Below are 16,895 nucleotides of genomic sequence, written 5' to 3' on the forward strand. Positions count from 1 at the left end.
ATATTCAGAATAGTGACAAAATAAAATAAATAACTCAAATAAAAACTTGCTGCTTTTATTATTCGAATGATTTGCCAATTCTGAAGGATGCAAATCATGACATTAGATCAAAATCATTTGGATTGACTCCCATTTGCTAATTCTTTTGGATGTCGCTACACCAGCTTAAAGCTCAAATGGAAGGAAATAACATATTTTTATTCTTCACTTTTTGACTGTGTTAAAAATTTATCTTATCACTATGTTATTACTATTAAATTTTAATATTTAAAATTTGTCTCTTTAATTAGCGACAAAAAAAAATTATTGTTTTGTGATAAAGATATTACTGAACATAGCTACTTTAACTTCGACTTATGCTTACTTTTTCTGGCGGTAGTTTCTTTTTTCTATGGATTAATCTGATGCAATTCATCTTAATTTGCTTAATTTGATGCAAGTCATCTTAATATTATATTTTTATAGCAATTTTTTTTCAACCTGTCATGGCAAATCGTGCGTTGCTGTTATTTCGTCGAAGTAAACTTTTTGATTTTCCGAAATTGCAGGGGAATCTGTTTCTTTTACAAATCAATTCACTTAATTTTTCAACTACTTTGCCTGAAAAGGAACTCAAACATTTTTTTAAAAGTAAAAAAAAAGTTGAAACAGAAAAACCAATAACTCAACAGCCCATAACAGATTCGAAGTGCATTGTTACAAAACAAGATCCTACTGATAGTGCTGAATATTTTAAAATGCGCAGCCAAGTAGTTGAAGAGTTAAAAGCTGCTGGTAAAAATCCGTATCTAAACAAATTCAATGTTTCAATATCCTTAGAAGACTTCGTAGATCGGTATAAGAAACTCGATATTGGTCAAATATTAAAGGATGTGAATGTATCAGTGGTTGGCCGTATTCTAACTAAACGAGAATTCGGATCTAATTTGGTTTTTTATGACCTTGTAGGAGAAAAGGCTGAGATTCAAGTTATGGCTGACGCAAATCATTATCCTAATAAAAAAGAATTTTGTGAAATAAATAATAGAATGCGAAGAGGAGATATTATAGGATGTTCAGGACATCCATGCAAAACCGAAAGAGGAGAACTAAGTATTGTACCTACCCATATGGAGATCTTGGCACCCTCTCTTCAAATGTTACCACATCCGTATTACGGGCTGAAGGATAAAGAGACTCGATTTAGGAAGAGATTTTTAGATTTTATTTTCAATGATTCAACATATCAACGACTCATTCTTAGAGCTAAAGTCAACAAATTTATACGTTCTTTTTTGGATCAGCGGGGCTTCATTGAAGTGGAGACTTCGATGATGCATACAAAACCGGGAGGAGCAACTGCTAAACCGTTTATGACTCATCACAATCATCTAAACATGGATTTATATTTGCGAATCGCTCCAGAACTCAAACTAAAGGAGACTCTTATAGGTAGGCCTGATCGTGTGTACGAAATCAGTCGAAATTTTCGAAATGAGGGAATAGATTTGACTCATAATCCAGAATTTACCACTTGCGAAATGTATGAAGCATATAAAGATTATAATGATTTTATGAAGATGATAGAGAACTTATTTTCTGAAATGGTTAATGATATTTGTAAGTCTAATAAGATAATATATAAGCCTGATGGTTTTGAAGGTAAGGAATTAGAAATTGATTTCGCCCTCCCTTTTAAAAAGTACCCATTACTTCCTTCTTTGCAAGAAGCAATGGGAGAAGAACTACCCAAACCATGTGAATATCACTTGCCTGAAGCCAATAAAAGATTGTCTTATCTTTGCTCCAAATATAACATTGAGTGTGCAGCTCCAAGAACAAGTAAGAGGCTGCTGGATAAACTGATTGGACATTTTCTTGAAAAAAAACTTATCAATCCTACTTTTCTTTATGATTACCCGGAGATAATGAGTCCTCTTGCCAAGTGTCATCGTAGTATTTTAGGGCTCACTGAAAGATGGGAACTTTTTATTGCCAAATCTGAAATAGTCAATGCATATAGCGAAGAGAATGACCCTGTTGTCTTGAGGCAGAGATTTAAGCAACAGGCCCTAGACAGATTTGCTGGTGATAATGAAGCTCAACTTATTGATGAAGATTTTTGTGAGGCTGTTGAACATGGGCTAAAACCCTGTGCTGGTGCAGGAATAGGGATCGACAGACTTCTTATGATTCTTTCCAATACATGGAACATTAAAGAAGTTTTGTCTTTTCCAATTATTAAACCTGTGGCAAATACCCAACAGAATAATGAAGAACAACCATCTCCTAAGAAATTCTTGTGATCACTCTTATTTATTTTCAGAAGTTTTATCTTAAAAACTTTTGTGTATTGTACAATCTTTTAAATGAAATGGAATCAAATCTTCCAAATAGGCCAAGGGTTACTTGGAAAGAAACTAATTGGACCCTGATCTTATTGGTATTAACAGCATTTATAATTTTTGGTTTTCATTTATTTATTTTTTTTTTTGTTTGTAATTGTTTATTAGCATGAACCTGTTAAGAAATATTAGAAAAAACTAGTTTTAATTGTCAAGTTTGTTACTACAGTGCAAAGTATCATATCCAGACATCCATTTACCGGAAAGATCTATTTTCGAAATGCATTTTACAACTATCAAGACTCGTTTCCCTTTACAATTTTTTTTTTTTTTTTTTACACTTGTGATGTTAAAGAAAAACTGTAAAGGGAGAGGGATCTACTTTTGTATGGTTTTTAGTCAACTTCAGATTTTTGTCCGATTTTAATCCGATTTCTGCTAAAATATGATTTTTATAAAAGTTTTATTATCACTTAAACGAAATTCTGAGTTTTGTGATTTTGGAGGCATTTCATTACAGTGTGAAAAAAATCAGTTCTTTCCCTCTAGTTTTGCATAAAAAGATTACTAAAGCCAAGAACCACACTCTCAGTTTCAGACCACCCTAAACTCTGACATTTTGAAAATTTTGGGTATTTGAAATGAAATTGTCATGACTAGAACATGTCATAAAGTGATTAGTTAAAAGCCTGATTTGAAATGTGCAGATAGTAATGATATTTGTCTATCAAGGAGAATTTAAAATATCAAAAACTATGTGGATATCCAAAACTGTTGAAAAGACGATTGATAAAAATGTGTTGATAGCAAAATCGTTACGAATCCAATGCTTCAAAAAGAAATTTCTTCGCATGTATGATTCAAAAATTTAAGTACCAAACATTGTAGCATTAAAAAGTCATAATTTAAAAAATCTTGTGAAAATCCGTAGCTATTACGAAAATGCGATTGATAAACCACATGATTTTACGGGTGAATCGTCAATAATCCTGCACGTAAAAAAAAATTATTCTACTAATGGGCCATTTGAAATTTCCCGCCTGTGATAACGTAGCATTAAAAAATCATCTAAACTCATAGATAAATAACAGCATGGTGCGATAAATATTAATAATTTGAATGAAAGATTTCAAAAACCACATGGAAATCTGCAACAATAGCTGCCGAAATTTCGATTGACAAGCCACATGATTTTTTATACGTTGTTGAATGAAGTTGCATTATTTATCCTCTGTTTATTTTTTAAGAATCTTTTAAATAAGGGTGTTTTGATATTTGTTTACTTTAAAGAACCATTATCTGGAAAAATCTATTTTCCAGATTTGGTGAAGCTCCGTCGAAGGGGTTTTAAACTTTTTTTTAAATAAGCCTTGTAGAAGTCAAGTTGGTCCCCTTCTGTGATATTTTTTACAGTTTCTTGTGGGTTGCTGCTCGAAAGTTGCCGTGACTCTGGATTATCCTGTCGCAGATCACAATACGGAACTTTTCTCAATAATTTCTTCATTATTTTATGACCAGCAGTTTCTTAGTTGCACTTTATTGGACCCGCTATTAACTAATACTCTGATAGTAGATTTCTAAGCTTTTTAAGAGGGTTTTTTTTTCCACTTTTCATTGTTGTTTTTGTATAGAAGAAATAGGTTGTATTGAAGAAAAAGATTATATTGAGGAAATAGTTGTTGTAACAATAAAAACGCAAATTAGTATTACAGGGTAGACAAAATTTTTATTTATTTATAAATTTTTGTTGTTGCTAAAGCTAGATAGTTAATTGTTGCTTCCACAATTAACTAAATGGTCGGAAATAAAATAAAAAATATATACCTATATATTTTTAATATATATTCTTATATATTTTTAATATGTATGCATATAATTTTTAATTAGCATAATTTTTATGATTTTTGAGCAATAAGCATTCATTATAAGCTGCTAACTATTTATGAACATTTAAACAAAATTATTTCCTTTAATAAATGTTTTTATTTATACTTCTGTTCACACACACACAGCATGTGTTTCATAATGGATATTTTTCTTTTGATATTTTTTTGCGTAAGATACCAGTATATATTATTTTGTTAAAATGTTATTTAAATTAAATTGGGATTTTATTGAATCTAATGAACTTCATTGTCAACACTATGTGATTTGTTTTTATTAATTGACACATTTTATGTTAATTATTATAGGAGTAAATCTTGAATGATTAGTTTTGTTGCACAATTAAACTTGTATAACGTTTTTGCTATACAAGTGAAAAATATGTTCATTTTCGTTTTTCGATAATCATCCTTATTGAAAAACGAATCCTTATCTCATTTTCTTTTTACTTTGATTGACATGTCTTTTTCTTCTGATTGACGTGTGTTAAACTATGATTTTTACATTATATCATTAATATTACCTAAATATTGTTACTTTTTTGTAGTAAATTTTCATTCTAAAAGTTCATCCATTTTTTTGAATTATATATAAGTAATTTATTTCGAAATTCAATTAATATTCTGCAATAATTATTTCCACTATATTTGTTCTAGATATTATAAACAATTTTTAACATTTAAATTAAATCTTGACCAAGATTACGAATTACATAACCTGTGTCAGCTTTTCTAAAATTCAAGAGGATGAATAATACAGAAGTGTATACTTCTCTATATTTTCTAAGTTAGAGTGATATTTTAAAAAGTATTTTCTATTTTTCTGCAATAAAAAAAACAATTCTTTTTTTTTTAATCCGAAGCTCAGTAGATTCTTTGATACAATTCCATAAAAATCAGGCTAATTGGTTTAAATATTTAAAAGAAAATCTGTCTTGTTAGTAAAAAGATTTACTAGCATTTAAGATGTTGAGTTCTCCAGTATAAAAAAATTAAACTTGCAGAAACTGCATCATACAATTTATCGCAAATTAAATTTATTTCATTATGTTGTGAGGAACTTATTGTTTGAATGAAGTATTAAAATTCTTCTCTTTATTTTTATGTGTTTAAGTGTGTTTCATTATTGTTATGTAGCTTATTTTATTATTTTTCAGAATGATTAAAAATATTTGACCAAAAGTACAATATCAGTGGTATTGATTAGAATAAAATTTGGAGTATTCTGCAATCCAGTGCCTAGGAAAACTTTTTTTTTTTGGTAATTTTTTTTTTTTTTTTCATTTTCTCAATTGTTTTCTCAATTGTCTCAATTTATTCATTCGTAATTGCATTAAAAAACATTTATAAAATTTTAAATGTCTTTTCATTTGATTTCTTGAGGTAGCATAATGGTCAACATTAGAAGTAGCTCAAATTAAATTTCTTTTTATTTCCCACAAACATTCATCTGAGGGTTATTATTTATATGTATGATGAAATAAAAAACTAAATGTAATATTCATTCAAATAAATCTTAGTGAACTGAAATTTATGACTTTTTTTTTTTTAATAGTGAATTAAAAGTAAATAAAGCTTCATTTTTATTTGTGTTATTATTTATGGTAATCAATTATTTAGAATGATTGCCTATGTATTTTCTTTGAAAGAAAATAAATTTTTTTGAAGAAATTCTGAAAACTCTAAATTTGTACACAAAAATATTCATTGTAGTGAAATCTCAGTTAGGTGAACGCACTTGAGACTGAAAATGTTGTCTGATTACAAGATAGGTATACTAACAATGAGAGCTAGCACCTTAAATTGTTTTAGGAAAATTTGACAATTGATATAATTAGCTAATCTGTAATAACTATACATTTAATTTATATTTATTTAAATTTAACAAGATTATGTTTACAGTACAAAAAAAATCGATTACTACATTTAATGTATGTTTTGCTTCTGTTTCATATTAATTCCAGATAAAAAGAAGAATAAGATATTAATAAAACAAATAGACATTTCTTCAATAAGAAAAAGTGGCCAAAATTTCGCTCATTAGTTATACTGATATTTTGCATCCATTAAGTGAAAATTGTTTTTTAAAAAATATAAATTTTTTATTATAAAACATAAAAATACACTGACTTAATAAGCAGTATGCAAAGATGCAAATTGTGTTAATATTGCTTAGCTTATTAGTTATATATTAGTAAGAAGGCTTATGTAGACAGTACATTTTTTGAGTCAGGATTCTAGTAATTCAAATGAAATGTTATTTTATGTAATTATGTGCTCACATTGAAAATTTTACTGACTCTGAATCCCAGTTGAGATGCTTCCATATTGTACTGCAATCACACAGTATATGTTCTAAAATTTATCTATGGAGTGAGTGTTTAAATATTTGTATTAAAATGTTTCACTTTTTAGTCATGTAAGTTTTAAACCTATGTAATTTACACATATTCTTTAAATTTACCTAATACAATACATGATGAAATATCTGCATTACTAATAGAAAGTGCTCAAACTTAATTATTAGTCTGAAATTTATTTATTGAAAAAAAAAAATTCTGCAACGTGTTGAATTAAAATGAAATCTATTACTATTTCAACTATTTTCATTTTATTAAAATAAACCAAAATTGATAACAAAAATTCAGAAATGTAATAAAACAAAATAAAGTTAGTTAGTAAAGTTTAAAATCTAATACTTCTGAAATTAAATTTTCATTTGAAAAAGAATAATTTCAAACAGTGTTATAAAAACTATAAAATTTTCCAATTTCTTGGACTAATTACTCTTACAATTTTTCTTAAAAAACCTGCTGTAGAGTTTGTTAACTAAACTCTACAATGGAAAAAAAAATAATGCAAGAGAAAAAGATTTGAGTAGATTTTGATTTAACTCAATTTTTTATGTAAAAAGAATTTTTTTTAAGGAAGTTGGGTCTATTTTGTCAACTAGGTCAAAATAAGTCTGCAGTGCCCACTGCCATGGTTTGCTAATTTTGCAACTGATGAAACAGTAGTTCGTAAAAAGGCATGGCATCAGTTCATCATTTTTTTAGCAATTGCTTAATAAGAGTGTCAGGCATACCTTATCTTCCTACCATGCAAGGTGAATCCTATGTCTTAATTGTCCGAGACAAATTACATGTGCATAGTGTTGTGAATGTCAAGAGATACCAACGTACCTTGATACACTGTAAACTTACGATTGGCGTATTTCAGCAGACACTAACTTGATTCTTCTTTGTTAAGCTACGCTAACGAAATAACAACTTTGTTGAACCACAAATGTTTAGAAATAATACAGACGTGTAGCTTAATTCTTGACTTTTCTATAAAATCTCAGAACTTCACACTAACAAAGTATTGTCTAAGGTTTTTTTCTAAATGATTGCATGAATCTGCAAATCCAAGTGCACTTTGCATTGCACACTTTCCTCCATATTAACAATTATTTAGTTTGAGTTTGGTTTTTTGTTAATTCCATTTTATTGTGTCTAAGAAACCAGAAAAAGTATGCTGCCATTTTAACAAAATGTATCTTTATCATTTCTGCTTTAAGAGTGATACCTTAATTTATTCAAAAACAGCAGACTCTGAAATTTAAGTAATATTGTTTCATTCTCCTCACTCCAATTTTTGTATTGGTAGTTTTTATGAAGCTCGTTTTTTTTTTTTTTTTTTTTCAAAGCTTGTTTCTTAATAATCTAGGAACTTATTTGTACGAAACAGTGTGTGCGAAGACATTTCAAAAATTGTTCATTCTTTTGATGGGATCTGTTTTTTTTTTAAAATGGAGTGAAGTCAATACAAAATGGTTTGTAACAGGAAAGGTATATTCTGTTATGAACTCAAATTGTGTTAAGTTAAAGCTGTTGTTTTTAACCACTCCTTTGCTATATGTGAAAGAATATTCAGCCATGTAACAAAAAAAAACATTTAATGTTGTTATTCCTTGTCATAACAAATTTAGAGAATTTATACTGGGTTCACTCAGATTATCCAGGAGCAAATTAGAATTTCAAAAAAATTTTATGTAAGGTTTTTAAAAAATGCAAAATTACTCCTTCTGTTTTAAAATATATATATATTAATTTATTATTTGATTATTTTTAGGAGTAAAAAAGTTACTTAGATAAACCTAATATAACGAAATTACTCTTGTAAGGTGAAATGTTTTTTTCTCTTAATCTTTATTATTGTATTTTGCTTATTACACTCAGCTATGATCACCAAAACTCTCAGGATTATGAATTTCTGTGGTTGGTATGTCTGCCCTAATGATTCATTGTTAATTTGACGAATTAAGGCAACAGACTTAGCTGTCTAAATTGCTTGACAAGAATCATTGTACATATTTAAGATATAATGGAAACATTTCCAATTACCGTATATTCCGGCACATAACGCGCCCCGGCGTATAACGCGCACCCGTAATTTCTAATTACTTTTTTTAAATTTTAAGATATACTCTTCGTATAACGCGCACGAAAATTTGGATTGTACCATCTTTCAAGATCGTAAATAAAAAGTATTTTTCCCTATCTTTTGAAAAAAAAAAGAACTGAATTTGACATGTATGTGAGGGCTAGAATTGAAAGAGCAATAATGTGATTCTGGATGGACAAAAATGGTGCTAAATTGTGGGTAAAAAACATCTGGCAAATCCGTCCTGGTTGCGTAAGAAAACCAGAAAGCCTTTTAGAGTGGGACATGTTTAGGTCCCACCTTACAGATAATACAAAAAAAGTTGTAATTATAATACAGAAAAATTTTAATAATTGTAATTGATAGCGGAAGACGAATATAATGAACTATTTATGTAATAACGAAAATCAATGAAATATATAGGTAAAGGTATGTTATTTCTTTAAAATAAAAGTATTTTTCTATATTTAATTTTTTTTAATCTATAATTTTTTATATTCGGCGTATACCGCGCACCCGTAAATTCCAATGTTATTTTTTCTATTAAAAGTGTGCGTTATACGCCGGAATATACGGTACATATAATACTGCTGGTACAACACGTGAGCAGTTATGAAAGGCTGTTGAATCTGCATGGCTTAGTATTTCTTTAAACAGCTTTTGAGAACTTATAGAGTTTATTCCACATCATGTTGATGTGTTTCACCTGTAAGGAGAGGATCTCACCTGTATCCCATGACTTACAACGCATCAGTGCATGTTTGTAGCTGAAAATGTAATTTATTTGTAATATCTTGAATAAAGTTATGTGATATAATATTACATTCTTAAGAAAAATTATATTCTTATTTTCTCTGGCATGTCTATAAGTCATTTATAAACAAAATATATAAATTTTGTGTTTTTCGATATTATTTTTTACCATTGGTGTCAGAACTATTTGAATTGCTTAGTTGATTTCCAGTGATAATTTAACATTTTATAAAATTGTATCTTAAACTTAGTTTGTGATGTGGCGAAAAAAGTTTATCCTCATAGAAATAAAATTTGTTTTATTTTTATTTTATTCATTTACTTTCTATGTATGCTTTCAGGTGATGATGAAGAGCTCAAGAAAAGTAAACCACTTTCATAAAACTACAAGTAGGTTCTTGAATTTATGGATCCATTTAAATAAATAATTGGGAACTTATATTGTTTATCATGCTTTGTTTATGTTAAAGAATCTATAATATTCATAATTGTTAATAATTGCTTAATGTTATAAGGAAATTAAGACTACTTTCCCTATAAATTCTTAGAATCACATTATTTTATTACTGTTCTGAATTAGTCAAATGTTAGTATTTCTTTTTTTAAATTAATGACCGGATTATTATTATTTATATCATGCTTATTAAAATGTTCAAGAGTGATGTTTGATCATATTCTGCTGCACAGTTACGATATATAACTTACAGTCCTGTGGTTTTTTTATGTGGGGCATCCCTGACAAGTTAAATGCTAGTGCCAGTATTCTGCTTGCATTAATAAAAGTTTTCTGAATACATATTTTAGGGAATTTAATATTCTCTGACCAGAGATAAATCATAGTATTAGGGTAAAAAGTATATAGCCTTTTTTTTTTTTTTTTTTTTTTGATTTTACGTTTTTTTCTTTTTTTTTAAATTCATATTTTTATAAAAAAAATTTTAAGTTATAGTTTCAATTTTTGTTAAATTCTATTAACCTTTTGCATGCAAATTTACTGCAGAACTACTGCATATTTAACCATTTTCATTATGGTTATTTGGTTTACTTTTGAAAAATATGTATATATAGAATTAATTTTACTTTGAAAATTTCAGAACCAAAATGTTTGAGATTAACGCTAAATCACATACAGTCAATCTGTGACTTCATCTATTTCTCAGTACTAAAGTAATGCAACAACAAATACAATACAGGAAGGTTTCTTGATCCAGAATTCATTCTGAAGATCCCCATGTTTGACAGACAGAAGAGAAGAATAGATATAACAATATATAGAGGAGAGGAATAACATATTTTCATTCTTCTCTTATCTAGCTAAGGATTTTAAGCAGAACCCCTTTAAAAAAGGAAAAGTTGGATTTTTGACAGCACTGTCAAAGACCTTTTTTTAAGAAGAATGAAGAATTTTTCTTGAATATTTGATTATTTACAAGTTATTGCTGTTAGCAACAGTCGGTCAGTTTCAACTGATTGAACAAAATTCTCGTTAAAATTATTCGAATTTATTTTAAAACTTTTATAATACCTGATGGAAGTGACAGAAAAGTTTGTCTAGTGAGGTAAGAAGTTACAAAATGGCCAGTTGGAAACTGTAAAGTTAGATGCAACCACTAGTACAGAAATAAGCACCAAAAAGAAACAAATAAGAAATCACTTAGATATATGAAACAAAGATTCTGCAAGAAGCTTCCCTTGTTAGATGAAAATGAACCTACAACTCCAACATGAAGTACTGAAGAAAAAATTATAAGAAAAAAAATTGAAAATAAATTAACAATAAGAATTAAGCTAAGCAACAAAGAGCAATGAAGGATTTTTAAATAACCACTACTAATAGCCAGAGATCAAATTTGGACTCAAAGGTTGCAAAATTTTTCTATGGCAACAATATTGCAACTATTATTGACAACAATGATGAAATGGAGGACTGGTTATTCTGGTTTCAGTAGCAGTGATTTGGATGGATATATATAGTTAGTAATAATGTGGACAATAGCATTAAAAAGCAACTTGATGCTGGAAAAAAAAACTGCCATCGCTGTTAAATGCCATTATTTTAAAACAAAAATGTTTAATCAATCATGTAAATTTTTATTAATAAAATTTAATTATGCAAAAACGGTTACCTTTATCTTAGTTAACTGACATGGTTAAATAAGTTAACTTTAACTTGGTTTGAAATTGAATAAATTTTTATTTTTTACATTATTATTTTGTACATTAAAATAAAACTACTAACGAATTAATTTTAATCCATCCATTTATGAATTTTTTAATACAAAAAAAATTGTTTTTTTTTTGTTGAAAGAATTAAAATTGGTATTAATATTTTTTTTATAATACTAATAATCATATATTTTATTTGTAATAGAAAATTTATTTATTAAAGACATAAAAGCTAAAGTTATTCCATCCTGTTCTCTGTTAAATGCATAAGTGAAAAAAAATTTTCTTTTTCCTTTGTGTTGAAACTGGAGAAACTGTTATGCAAATAAATTTTAAAGTATTTTTTCTACTTGTGGTTTGGTATTTATTTTTATCTGAATATGACGCACTCAATTTTATTGGTAGGGTTATGTTTATTTAAAGGCAAATAAAAAGTTACAATTGACTTAAAGAAAAAGGTAGATTTTGCTTAAACTATATTTCCTATAAAAAAAAAAAAAAAAGCATCCTATATATCATTTAAATTAAAAATTATCTTTTTTTGCACTTACTCTGTTTTTTCTTTAACACTTTTTTTCTATTTATTGCATATATGACTAGCAATGACACTCCATCTAACAGAAGCAGAACCTGTAATTTTAGATGAAGATTATACCTCATGCTACCTTTTATTTTATTTGAAACTGAATAAAGGGTAGAATATATGTGCAAATGATAGATATTTTCAAAGAAATTGAAAATATTTCTAATGATGCGACATATTGATTTTGATGTTAAAAATAAGAATGGGATTTTGAGGCTTGTATCCTTTCTTAAAAATAAGAGAACTATACAAAAAATAAAACAAAGCAGTTCTCTTATTTTTTGTGAAATAAGGTTTTTCTGTTAAGAAGGGAATTTATAACTGATAAAAGATCAAAGGTGAGTTTAAGGTAATTAAGTCTGAAAGTTAAAGATTTTCCTTTAAAAAAAATGTGGCTAAGTTAAGTTACAAGATTGCTAAAATGTAATAATTTTTTTTAAAAATTAAAATCGATTTTTTTTTTAAATAAATAATCAGATATTATTTTTCAAACAAGTACTTTATCATAAAAATTCTGTGTAGTTAGTTAAATTTTTACATATAATTAAAACTGAAATATTAAGAAAAATAAATTATGACACCATATTTGAAACTTTATCACCATATTAAAAGCATTTTCAGCAATATAAAATGTCATTCAAATTCATGGGTGCAAGTCTTCCGTCCCCAGGACGGATTTCCGTCTTTCGAAAATGTCCGCGGACGGAAACAAGACTGACTCGAAGGCGGAAATCGGAATTTTTTTTCTGTCCATAAAAATATTTTTTAGGTCTACGTTATTGGTCTATTTTCTTTTGTCCTGTTGTTATTTGAGTCGCTCAGAAGCCAATGCGGTTAAGTCCAAAACACAAAAATTGAGAAAATTAATGTTTTTTGATACATTAGTTTTTAAAATTCTTGGTTTAATAATTTAATTAGAAAAGTGTATAAAGTCTTTTTTCGAGGTGTAAACTCTGCAAAAAAACAAGATATGTACAGGATGTCTAAATAAAGACGTAAGTATTTATTGAAATAATGACAGCATCTTAAAAATTTTAGGACTTATACCTTTTGGCAGCTGAAAAAGATAAGAAATTCATGTAAAAAAATATTGATAAAAAGTGGACTTATTCACAATGGCTTCTGAAATTATTATACAATATATTCAGAAGCTATTAAAAAAGGGCTGTCTAACCTAGAAAAAAGTAACCAACGAGTAAATCCTTTAATAACTAAGAAGATTATTATTTATTTCATCAAAATTTCCAAAAATCAGAAAATATCAAAAAATGGACTAAACCGCATTGGCTTCTGAGCGGCTCATTTTATCAAAAGACAGATGAATAAATATTTTTTGTACAGTATTTAATCTTGATGTATTATGGTAAAGCTTTCTTAGATAGTTTGCATATGTCGAGGGGGTACTGTGTATGTTAGGTATTTGAGTCAAAAAATTTTCAGTCTTGGCCTTTTTTCCAACTTGCACCCATGTTCAAATTCTCTGAAAATGACTTGGATGCATATCATTAACTACTTATGTGTAGGCTAAAATGAACTAATCAAAAATAGTTTCACAAATCTTTATTTTTTTTTTGCCGAATTTTTAAAAATAAAAAATAGACTTTAGATTAATTACATAATAGAATAAGCCATCTTTACTTTAAATACTTACTTTAATTGTATTTTAAATATTTTTATGCTTAATTAATTACCTCTTTATAAATAAAAAGAAAATGCATATAAAAAGGCATTCTGATTGCAGCTTGGTGCCATCTACAAACACCTATGTAAAAATCGGTTGATTTTTTTTTTTTTTTTTTTTACATCGGCACCAAGAAACTGAAATATCAAGCAAATTAAAAGATTTGCAAATATCTTCATGTGTAGAATGACAACCTGAAACAAACTAAGGTACAAGTTGTGCAGAAATGCACATGTTTTTTTTTTCACGTGACTTAGTCTTACATATACTCATTCATTTTACATGTGTTTAACTAATGCAGAATATCATGTGATACATCAAAACTGCTTATTGATGAAATTAAGTTTGGTGAAGATGGTCCTGCCGCATGTAAGTTACTTCGAGAGGAAAACATCCCACAATTAGTCCAGAACAGTGGCGTAGTGAGCTTAACTCGCGCCCGGGGCACAATACCTTTTTAGCGCCCCCCCCCTACTCGAAAACCATATAATATTATACGTAAAATATACTCGCAAATCAATAAATATGTATATAATCATCTAGAATTAGTTCAAAAGATACCTATTATTTATTTTATATATTTATAAAGAAATATTTTAAAAACACGCAGTTTTAAAACAATAAAAAGTAAATATTTATTATCTCTAAGGAGATACGTATTTTTAACAATAGTATGATTATAATACATTTATAAAACTAAATACTATGTATAAATTTTCCTTACTTTTGATGAAGCAAATTTATTAATAATATCATCAAAGGTGATCATTTCAAATTTTTCTCCTTCCACACTTAAAAATGCTAGGTCACTTAGGCGATCTTGTCTCATCGTTGGTCGTAGATATGTCAAAATTAATTTTAATTTGCTGAATGAACGTTTGCAGCTAACAATTGATACTGTGATAGTCAGGAGTATTTGAAGTGCCACTCTCAGGTTTGGAAAAACATCTTCTCCATACTAGATTATAAAAGTAAGAAATTCTAATGGAGTTTTGGGTTCAACTTCTTTTCTACTGCGGAGTAACATTTTGCAGTCACATATTTCGATAAAGAGTTCTATTCCATTGAAATCTGTATTATAAAATTCACTCAAATGTTTGCAATTTTTTTCAAGGTCGTTATCAACATTATCCTCGTTTAATAAATTTTCAAAGTCTAGTAGAAATCCAAATTTGAAATTAAGATCACTTTATCGTGTACATATTTCTTGTTGGAGACGATCAAGAACGCTTTTCCTAACGCGAGAAATTTCACTTTCTGCTGAAAGACCAACATCTCGAGCCAATTCTTCGGGCATTTTGCGTCGTCTTCTTACACGCATTGTTGTATCATTATCCCATTTTTCACAAAGAAACTTCGCTTTTTCGATTGCCTCTTCACAGAGCTTGTCTCGAATTTCGGCTAGTTCAGTCGTTAATGATTCAAGATCATGGAACGCTTCTCTAAAATTCAGTCTAGGATCTTGTAATCTTAGCTGCACACGATCATTCCTCCTTAAGATTTCATACCAGAAATGAACTGAAGTTATGAAACTAAAAGTTAGTACATTTTGCAACAGAATTGTAGCTTCACTGCTAGTGTCACTTGTAGTGGTAGTGTCCTCTGCTAATTTTTCAAATACTTCTACTATATTCTCTAGCCCAGTCATGTCAAATATACGGCCCGCGATCGCGATATGTCACAGAAAGGAGAATAGTGTTTTTTAGAGCTTTTAGACTTCACTCGATTCCTCTACGGAAGTTTTAAAATGTGCACACTACATTTACAAGTAATTTCAAGGGCAGCGCGTGCCTAGACAAGCGAGAGAGGTAGACAGTAACGACATTACTTAGCAGCAAGCGGAATCATCGACTGGAATATACTTAACAGCACAACTACGGATGGCGCTACTGCCATGGCTGGCAATCATTCGGGCGTTGTAACTAAATTAAAACAGAAAACATCAGAAACTTTTGTGGGATTTCCCTGTATAATTCATCAGGAATCATTGGCATCCAAGCATTTAAAAATGGACCATGTCATGCTACCTATAATTAAAAATGTAAAATTTATAAGGAGCAGAGGACTAAATCACCGACAGTTCAGGCAGTTTTTACAAGATTTGGACGAAAAAAATTTTGATGTCCCTTATTTGCCTGAAGTTCGTTGGCTCAGTCGAAGAGTAGTGGATGGAAACTTTTTTATTGTTAAAATCAACATCTACAAACCTAACGACTTGGGACATTTGTTCTCGATGAGAGATATCAGGAGTTGAATCAAACAAAAGTCTATAATATTTATTTCTTTTGATATCATTTATTAGTTGATTTCGAACTGTAGATGCCAGAAGATGAATGAATTCATTTTGAATCTGTGTTGACAAATATGAGACAGTTTTTGGATTTTCTGTGGCATGTTTAAGATGATTTGCTAGTAGCGGATCAAACTGAGCTAAGTCTAAGTAAAGATAATAGGTTTCCTACATTTGTACCATCTTGAAGTGCTAGTTTTTCAGCAAGGCCTCATTATTTGTTTTATTACTTACCAGGAATGCCTTGAACTTGAAAGGTGAACACAGTGAAATATACACTATAATTTATGCTAACATTAAACTTATAACATTTAATATTTCATAACATTTCATTTTTATTCTAAGCAGAGCGCGATGACAAGGGCGCAAAACTGAAAAATACACACACAAAATAACTTAAACGTTAATATTTCGAGTATTTCTCGAATTTGTTGCGGACTCCCGCAACCTGTCGCAAGTTGCACGGATACGTACAGCCACAGATAAAAGTATCCGGAAAGTAACAATTAGAGAATTATTTATTTTTTAATACAGATAATTCTCAGGCACACAACAAATACGGCGTTTGTGTTCTTTCCTAGAAACGACAAAACGCTGTATTTGTTCTGTGCCTGAGAAGTATCTATATTAAAAAATAGACGATCCTTCAGTTGTTATTTTCGGGATATTTTTTTCAGTGACTGTACATATAAGTACATAAGAGTGTTGTTGTTATCGTTTTAAAATAACAAGCGTAAGCTACATAGCGTTTATAGAAATAAAAATAATTAGTGTTCTGAAAGAAAGAATG

General features: G+C 28.8%; 1 pseudogene across 2 annotated transcripts; it reads left to right on the forward strand.

The window, feature by feature from the left end:
- The first annotated feature begins 271 nt into the window (after positions 1 to 271).
- Positions 272 to 11,504, forward strand: LOC122269018 (lysine--tRNA ligase pseudogene; annotated as a pseudogene). 2 transcript variants are annotated; one of them, XR_015435865.1, is made up of 4 exons: positions 272 to 2,422; positions 5,365 to 5,468; positions 9,727 to 9,775; positions 10,480 to 11,504. The product of XR_015435865.1 is annotated as a lysine--tRNA ligase pseudogene, transcript variant X2 (transcript). The 2 variants fall into 2 exon arrangements; XR_015435864.1 differs by lacking the exon at positions 5,365 to 5,468.
- Positions 11,505 to 16,895: the final 5,391 nt, after the last annotated feature.

Source organism: Parasteatoda tepidariorum, chromosome 8 (genome assembly GCF_982258835.1).
Source record: "Parasteatoda tepidariorum strain Cologne lab strain chromosome 8, Ptep-v5.0, whole genome shotgun sequence".
In the NCBI taxonomy this organism is placed as follows: domain Eukaryota; kingdom Metazoa; phylum Arthropoda; class Arachnida; order Araneae; family Theridiidae; genus Parasteatoda; species Parasteatoda tepidariorum.